The 8,469-nt window shown below is 33.8% G+C and overlaps 1 protein-coding gene across 1 annotated transcript in view; it reads right to left on the bottom strand.

The window, feature by feature from the left end:
• Positions 1 to 8,469, bottom strand: part of LOC105290868 (zinc finger protein 474) — a 140,474-nt gene that overhangs the window by 129,506 nt on the left and 2,499 nt on the right. Inside the window, exons 2-4 of the mRNA XM_023529576.1 lie at positions 4,226 to 4,271; positions 2,902 to 2,962; positions 2,679 to 2,823 (exon numbers count right to left, since the gene is read on the bottom strand). The gene's annotated coding sequence lies outside the window, so the exon portion shown is untranslated. The remainder of the gene's footprint in view (positions 1 to 2,678; positions 2,824 to 2,901; positions 2,963 to 4,225; positions 4,272 to 8,469) is intronic.

Below are 8,469 nucleotides of genomic sequence, written 5' to 3'. Positions count from 1 at the left end.
AAAAAAAAAAAAAAAAAAGCACAAAATATAAATATGTAAAATAAGACAAAAGAGTAAACTAACCCAAATTTGCAGAGTTAATTTTAAAAATCAACAGATTATACTGTTTAGCTCTGTAGATAAAACATACATATATCATGAATGAAATGGTTATGTTTTAAAGAAAAATATAAATTGAGTTCAAGTGAAAATCTAAATAGATAAGTTAAGATATAAAAATAAGAGAAAACTGTCAAAATACACCAGGCAAAATTGTTTTTTTTTTTTTTAAGTTATTCCACTAAGTCTTTAAAGAACAAGAGAGAAAAATCTTATAATCATTATCATAAATGCTTAAAAAGCATTTGATAAAACTCAACATCCATTCTTAATTTTTAAAAAATACACCTCAGTAAGAGGAACAGATCTTAACATCATAAAAAATATCCATCTAAATCTAAAAGTCAATTTCATGCTTAAGGGGAAGCACTTTCAGAAGCATTCCCATTAATGTCAAAAGTAGGCAAGGAGGTCTACTTTTGTGCTATTATTTTAAGTTGTACTAGAGGCACTGGCCATTCCACTTAGGTAAGAGTTTTAAAATTAGGAGCAGGTAAAATAATCGTTATCCTAAAATGATCCAATTTGGAACCTGGAAAAATGCAAAAGAAACAATGGAGTGACCATTAAAAACAGTGAGATTTTAAGGTGGCTGAAAAAACTGTCAGTATACCAAAAATAACCAGTTAGAAGGTTAAAAACCAGACAGCATTTATAACATGAATAAAATAAAATATTGTTTGGAAAAAAAATTAAACAAAGTCAAAAGACAATCGACAAAATGAAATTCTTTGCAAATCATCATAGGTAATGGATTTATTTGTCTAACATATAAAGAGCTCCTACAAACTAATAAGAAAAAGACTACGAGTCCCAAATATTGTCAGAAAACAGGTCATAGAAATAAAAATACAAATGGCTATGCTAATTGTTCTCACTTTAAATTAATGGCGATAAACTCCAAATAGGCTCCTAGGGCTGCCCAGTAATCACATTGTTTCTGATTTCAATTATTCTCATACTTTTCTTAGAGGATTAATTCATACCTTATTCTCTATAATAAAACATTACCTTCTCTCCCATTCTCATTACACTGTTACTAATCAAGTCCAAGCCATCCAATCTCTCATTTGGGTTATCCTAATAGCCTCTGAACTGGTAGCTGCAGCTACTCAAATGTAGGAGTCATTGATAAACTGAAAAATAGTTGTATATATCCATGATTATTTCTTCAAAATAATATTTATTCAAATATTTATAGAATATGTATTCAATAAAGCAGATATTTAAGTGAGCACCTACTGTGTACTAAGCACTGTTTAAGTTTGGGACTTTGCAGAGAAAAAAACAAAGTCTTTGAATGTGCAAAGCTTATATTCCAGATGAAGAACTGATAACCATATAAATATATATGTCAGGTGATTACTGCCATAGAAGAAAAATCAAGCAAGGAGGGAGCAATTATAATCAGCTGATGTTTTCTAAGGGAGGTCAGAGAAGCTGTCCCTAATAAAATGACACTTTCACAGACCTAAAAACCTGAAGGACAGAGCCTTGCAGATATCAAAGTGGAGAACATAAATATAAGCACTAAAGAAAGTAAATTCTAGGCATTAATAATGCAATTATAGTACTTACAAATTTGATAGGGCCTGAAAACCTCTCCTTTTTTACAGGTGGTGCCTATCTTACAAATAAAAAATTCAAAAGTAGTTTACACAAACTTTAGACATGAGCTAAATTGGTTGTTGTCGGTATATGTGAAGACTATGAACTTCTGTCCACGAGAGAGAGAGCTAAGCTAAACACTGAATATTCATACCATGTTTAGTTTAAAAATAAACACAAATAACCTTCTTCCTTTCATTGACCCTCTAAGTTTTGGCTGTTTTTACTGAAAAACATCCTTTTAATTTTATCCGGAAAACAACATGGAGAATAACTTTCTTTCAAAACAAGTTTCCCCTTGAAGAGAAACACATGTTCAAAGTACAAACAACATTCCAGTATCTGACTTAAGGCTACTTAATTTCTGCATGATGATGTCATATTTAGGCTACTGAACATATTCCTGTATGTATCATTTCTTCCACAATTTTATACTTTAGGCCTATTCATGGAAGCTAACCTACTGTTTTATGCAACAAGAGAACAAAGAGGTCATGTATAAAATACAAATACTTCCCAGGTAACGAATAATTTCTAGAATAATCAAAATTAATATTCCAACATAATTCTTCAAAATAAAATTTACAAGCTAATTTAAAAATTTGTTTGTAAAGAGAAAACATAATAGCCAAGAAAACTTTGAGGGGAGAAAAAAAAAGTCTTATGAGTAAACCAGGATACCAGGTATCTAAAGAAAATATAAGGCTATCATAATTTAAAATGTAACATTGGATCAGAGAAATAGATATGTGAAAAAGGGAAAAAGCCTAAACACTTCCATAATTATATGGTGACATTTCAAATCAGTAGAAAAATAACTCAACTTCTCAAAAATAGCATTAGAACAATATTCATTATAGAAAAAATAGAATATTAGATCCCAACCATGTGTCATACATATATTAAAGTAACCCTAACCCTAGCTGCAGTAACAAATGCACTAAATCTCTGTGACTTAATCAAGTACTCACTCATTTCCTGCTCATGTAGAGTTCAATAGGTAGTTAGTAGGGTTGGGGGATTTGCTCCAAACAACGGTGCAGAAACCTTGGTTGATAGAAACTTCACCATCTTCAAGATCTATTCTATAAGGTTGCCCAGGATGTCAACATCTAGCTGGAAAACAAGGAAGAAATGAGGAAGATTGCTTGGAAAGTTTTGTGGGGCAGGTGAAAATCATGTAATCATTTTTACCCATATTCCACTGGCCAGCATTTTTCTAACTTCAAGAAGGCTGGGTAATTTAACCAGGTATCTAAAGAAAAGAAGAAATAGATTCAGTGAATGCTTAGCCAATTTTTAATACACTATGTCTTTCTGGTTAGTAAGTATCCTATCACACCTAGAGCACATTCCCTCCTTCCCAAAGTGAGACAATCTAAAATTCCACCCACTTATTGCAACCAGCTCAAAGTCAAAGAGCACTGAAATATGCAGGGTTCTATCTGTCCTAGATATGGCTCCTTAAGATTCAATGACACTTGCACTAACACAATTTATAGAAATCTCTCTACTACCACCAGACCCAACAAACTATGGTAAAGCAAGGACAGGAGATTTGTAATAAAAACTGCCATCTGGGTAAAGGAACCACGGGAGATACACAGAAGGGATTGGTGTATGGAAGTTATGACATCCTTCTGGCAGGCATATTGAGGTCTCTGTCATCTTGCAGTAGAAACATCCCCTTGTTTTCAACTTACTATCAGGAAGGAACTACTTATTCAATATTCTTCATAGCTCTGGATCTAGCCTTATGTAGGCTCTCTTTTGTCTATTAGCACACTTGAAATAAATGATGGGGACTGTGCTAGTAGCATCTCCCAAAGTTATTTCCTAAATATAATTCTCAAAGCTGCCTTATTTTTTCCCTCCTTTGCCCCATGCCTTACAGCTAGGATGTTTAGGAGGAAATGCCATACCTTTACTCAGATCTGTGTTGAAGCCAGAAGTTTTAATGGACTTTTGTGCATAATCTCTTATCGTCTGGGACTAGAAGCAGTGGCTTTTCCATTCTTGTGTGTGTGTACCTGCAAACTAACAAATTATTGCCACGTCCCATCTCTTTTTTTCTATCGCCTTGATAAATGCAGATAGTAACAATCAATACTCACTACCACCATTCCACTTCCGATCTCTTTCCCTAGAGCTGTGGGGTTCACAGGCATGTGGTCCACATTCCAAATAATTGCAAATGGCCGTTTTTAAAACAGTTTTGTCACTTCATGACACGCATCTCCACTTTCCTAGCCCTGGATATTAGTTTTAATCTTGACTGTCTGCTGGACCAATGCCATGTATTTTGGATTTTTGTTATAGTGGCATTCTTCTAGCAACACAAATTTCTGCATCAGAGTAATGATACCTGTTCTATTAAAAAATCTCCAACTCTCTTTGGTTTAATACAACAGCTATATATTTTTGATGATAACTTAAGTAAAATTGACTTAAGTAGAGGAAAGGGTTGATGACCGATTCTCAGTCATTTAGGTTCCCAGGCTGATAGTTCTTTCTTTACCTTAAAAAGGGGGTCTTCTAATGTCTTCTTGGAAATTGAAATCCATCTGAAGGACAAAAGAAGGGTGGAGGACAGAAGAGGATTATATGGGCCAGACCTGGAAGTGATTTACATAACTTTCACCGATATTCTAGTTTGCAATTCTTAAGCCACATGACTGCAACCCAACTTTGAGGGGATGAGAAATCTAGTTTAGCTGTGTACTAATCGGTTTGATTAAACAGTTTGCCAATCTCTGCCAGAATACACAGGGGTAAATTCCAAATAGATTAAAGGTAAACATAAACCTTTAGTAGTGGAAAATACAGAATTTAGGGATGTCAAGAACTTTTCAGGGTATGGGAGTTCCATGAACTTCCATTAGACCCTCAGAGGGGAGAGAACAGAGATAAAACTTCTCCTGATGGTGCAGGCCTAAAAGAAGAGGCTCCTGCTGCCGGAAAGACACAAATACCTATCGGGATCCTTGCTCCGACTGAGAAAATAAGCCTTGGCTACTGAAAGTTCATCAAACACTGTCAACCAGGACAAAGGTAAAAAACTCACTGTGGCATGGGTAGAGTAAAAGAAAAAACAAAACAAAACACCTCTACCTCTGGAAAGAGTCAGGAAGCTATCCTGCACCCAGACTAGTAGATAGCTCTAACAAGAAACTCTGCCAAACAAGATTCATCAAAAATATGATAAAGAGTTTAGCTGCCTCAAGGAAGAGGGATAGGATCACTGAGAAAGCCAATATACCAAGATCCAGCCACGATCCTTTAAGTATGAAAACCATAGAAAAAATATTTTAAATTTAAAATTCAAGGGCTCAAAGAATTCTTTCCATGAGTTCTTTCTTGAGGAATCTACTAGAAACTGATCCAAAAAAAAAAAAAAAAAAAAAAGACTGGGAAAACTATAGCAATTTAGCTTTAATATAGTTAATTGCAAATCTAAGATTAAAACCAAGGATAGAAGAATAAGGTTCTATGCTTTATGTGTTGTATGTTCCAATGAAATAAAACCAATGCAACTGAAAATGAGAGGAGAATGGAGATCAAATGAGAAAAGTAGGACAAACTCATTCATTGTGATTTAGGTAACAAGTGAAAATTAAGGGATGTTATTAAAAATATACAATGCAAATTGTGACTAGAAAAAAGAAAGAACTAAGGGTATTAAAAAAGGTACAAGAACAAAGATAACCACCAGAACAGAAATATTAACCTTCCTAAATACCAAATTCAGGAATTTCTGCATCAAAAAAGTATAGTAAACACCTTAGGAAAAGAAACAGCAAATATAATAAATATAATAATTATAGTATAAGATAAACTGACAATTAAAAGCAAACATATTCATCTTATCAACAATTGTGGAAGATTTAAATTGCTTATTAATGGGAAGATTTTCAATTTGGCTCATTAAGACCCAACTATATGCTCTATTCAAGAGACAAGCCTAAAACAGAAAGGCTAAATATACAGGGACAGTCAAATGACTCCAGGAAAATGGAAACACTAAGAAAGCAGGGACAGCAACACTGATACCAGATAAAGTAGAAAGAAAACAATAGCAAGGGAAGATTTTCTAACTATGATTCTAAATCCATCTGCGAAAATGAAATAAAAGGAAATGAAAAGAGAAACTGATACATCTGACTGTATATAAGTGGCAAATGAACCACATGATAGAAAAGTAAACAATATACATAAAATCTAAAGAAACTGACAATTTTGGAAAAAAATATTTGCAATACATATAACAGATAAGGGCTAATATCCCTAATATACAGATTACTCTTAAAAATTAGGGGAAAAAGACAAAAACAAAAAACAACCCACCAATGGAAAAATAGGCAAGACAGGAAAAAAATACACAAAACTGGTTCAAAAATAGTTGTTAAAAATTAAAAAAAAAGTATTCAACTGTACCCGTAATAAGAAAAATGCATAGTAAAACTATAACTGAAGTAAGGTAATTTCTCACCTATCCAATTGTCAAAAATCAAAATGTAAAATACCAAACTCTGTTGGAGAAGTTGTTAGGAAACAGACCTCTTACACATTGTTGGTGGAAATATAAAGTGGTGTAAGCTTCATGGAGGAAAATTTGGCAATTTTTAAATAAAACTGCGTATGTATTTACCTTCTGACATAACATTCCTACCTCTAAGAACATATCCACAACATCAACATGCATAACATCGTTCATATTTTCTTTGCAACTCTGTAACTACAAAATATAGAAACTAACCTATATATCCATATATAGATGAGTGGTTGAATAAATTGATAGATTACCCAATGAGAATACTATAAAGTTTTTTTTTTTTTTTTCCCAACGAGGAAGATCTCTATGGATAGATTTGCAGTGATTTCCAGGCCATATTTAAAAACCAAACAAACAAACAATTTCAGAAAAGCAACTGGGGAATGCTGATTTTTATATAAAAAAGAGAAAATAATAAAATATACATATATTTGTTCCTCTGTGCAAACAGAAGCACAGGAAGGACACATTAAGAGACCAGTGAGACTGATTTTCCACAGGGGATGTGTGCAAATGAGGTGGAAAGCAGGGAGCTGCCACTTCTCTGAGTATAGCGCTTTGTGTAGCTTTGACTTATGGAACAATGTTGATGCTTCACATAAAGAAAAAAATACAAAACTACCAAGAAAGGAGAATTCCTTAAAATAAAATACCATCAGAAACGTATGACCTAAACGGCATTTCGAATGAAGTACTATATGGAAGAATGGAAGGGGAAAAGCACTAACCCAGGTAACTTTTTAATTATTTTTAAAATTGAGATACAATTCACATACATAATATTCACATTTTCAAGTGCAGAATTCAATGGATTCTTGTATAATGATGAAGTTATACAACCAACACCACCATCCAATTCCAGAACACATTCATCAATTCAAAAAGAAATATCATACCATTAGCAGTCATTCATTATGCCTCCCTATCCTAGCCTTAGCAATCACTAATCTCCTTTTGGTCTCTATGGATTTACTTATTCTGGACATTCCATGTAGTGTATTCCATGTATTTTGTTTGGCTTCTTAGCATGCTGTTTTCAAAGTTCATCCATGTCACAGTATGTATCAATGCTTCTATCTTTTTACAGCTGAATAATATTCCATTGTAAATACAGTTGGCCCTTGAATAACATAGGGTTTAGGGCTACCAAACCCCCTGCATGAACGTCTGTGTATAACTTTTGGCTTCCCCAGATCTGCTAAGTTCTGCTCCTCAGTATCCATGCACTGGTTACAGGACATTCCCCAGTCCCAACTGCAGCTACCAAAATCCACAGATGCTCAAGTCCCTTATATAAAAAGGCAAAGTTTGATGCATACAGTTGGCTCTCCGCATCCACATACTACCAACTGTGGATCGAAAACGGTACAGGGTATTGATTGAAAAAAATCTGCATATAAATAAACACACACATTTCAACCCAAGTTGTTCAAGTAACCTCCTACTGTGTGTGGCCTGGTCCCTAATTGGGGACCCAATGTAAATAATAGTACAAAGGCTAGGAATAAGGAAATTAAAGTGTACTGTCTTAAGCTACTTTGGCTATATGTAAAGTGGTATACTACTATCTAAGGTTTCACTGTGATTAATTAAAGAAGTATATAGTTTTAATTTGCATTTCTCTTATAGTTAGTGATCTTGAGCATCTTTTCATATGTCTATTGGCCACCTGTATTTCCTCTTTGGAGGAAATATTTTAATTGGATTGGATTGTTTTTTTGTTGTTGAGTTTTATAAGTTCTTTATATATTTTGGATATTAACCCCTTATCAGATGTATCATTAGCGAATATCTTCTCCCAGTCGATTGTCTTTTGTTTTGTTGATGTTTTCCTTTGCTATACAAAAACTTTTAGTTTTATGTAGTCCCATTTAAAACCACAATGAGATATCATCTCACACCTGTCAGAATGGCTATTGTCAATAGATCAAAAAACAAGAGTTGGTGAGGATGCAGAGAGAAAGAGAACCCTCATACATTGTTGATGAGATTGCAAATTGGTACAGCCTCTATGGAAAACAGTATGGAGGTTTCTTAAAAAATTAAAAATGGATATACCTTTTGACCTAGCAATTGTACTTCTGGGTTATTTATCCAAAGAAAACCAAAACAATAATTTATAAAGATCAAGGCACTCCAATATTCATGGCAGCACAATTTTCAATAGCCAAGATATGGAAGCAACCTAAATGCCCATCGACAGATGATTG

This window comes from Pteropus vampyrus, unplaced genomic scaffold (assembly GCF_000151845.1).
Source record: "Pteropus vampyrus isolate Shadow unplaced genomic scaffold, Pvam_2.0 Scaffold39, whole genome shotgun sequence".
NCBI classification, from domain to species: domain Eukaryota; kingdom Metazoa; phylum Chordata; class Mammalia; order Chiroptera; family Pteropodidae; genus Pteropus; species Pteropus vampyrus.
This window is presented reverse-complemented; position numbering and strand designations above follow the sequence as displayed.